Below are 791 nucleotides of genomic sequence, written 5' to 3' on the forward strand. Positions count from 1 at the left end.
AACAAAAAAACATCTATATGTCACACTGGGTATGGACATCCTACCGTATCTGGGCATATACCTAGCAAGTATAATAAATGCACTTATACCAACTGATGCACAATGGGAATCACTTCGCATACCACATGAAGAAGACCCGGAACATGAGCAAGAGAGTCTTCGGGAATCGTTGTCGGACTTATTGGACCAAAATGCAATGACCCACTCGATGTGTACCGCAACCTGCTTGGGTCAGTATTGGGAACACCGAGCGAATAAATCAATGACAAGCAATGATACATGATAAGGTAAAATCGTACCACACAAGTATATACCACAAACAGAAAACCCCGTTCAGAAATGATTATGTGATGGACGCATATTCAAAGACTCAATGCCAGTCCCTCATCCCACGACTTTTACCTAGTTCAGAGAATTGCGATCAAAATAAGAAGTCTATTGTTTTCTTTGGTCGTAGCCTATCAGCCACTCTCAAACTCTACACTTGTCCACTCGCACTCACCTCAGTTCACGCCTGTAATGTAGTAAGCATTTGTTCCCGTGCAATTGTTTCATCATTGGTGAGAGTACCTTATCGTTTCCCTCAGTTTGTGGGTTCCCAGCCAAATATGAAGTTGAAACAAAACTTGCGTGTGTTTATAGTATATAATAGATATTACAACAAACCTTTTACATGAACGGAATTAGCTCAGTGGTAGAGTAGTAGATTGCAAATCTATTGGTCGCTGGTTCGAACCCGGCATTCCGCTCTAACATTTTTCAGTCGCTCTCTCACTTTTTTTTTTTGGATA

The 791-nt window shown here is 41.1% G+C and overlaps 1 non-coding gene across 1 annotated transcript; it reads left to right on the plus strand.

Annotated features, from left to right (window-relative positions):
* Positions 1-677: 677 nt before the first annotated feature.
* SARC_30203 lies at positions 678-749 on the plus strand. Its single transcript has one exon. It is a non-coding gene; the product is annotated as a tRNA-Cys (tRNA).
* Positions 750-791: the final 42 nt, after the last annotated feature.

This window comes from Sphaeroforma arctica, assembly GCF_001186125.1.
Source record: "Sphaeroforma arctica JP610 unplaced genomic scaffold supercont1.921, whole genome shotgun sequence".
NCBI classification, from domain to species: Eukaryota; class Ichthyosporea; order Ichthyophonida; genus Sphaeroforma; species Sphaeroforma arctica.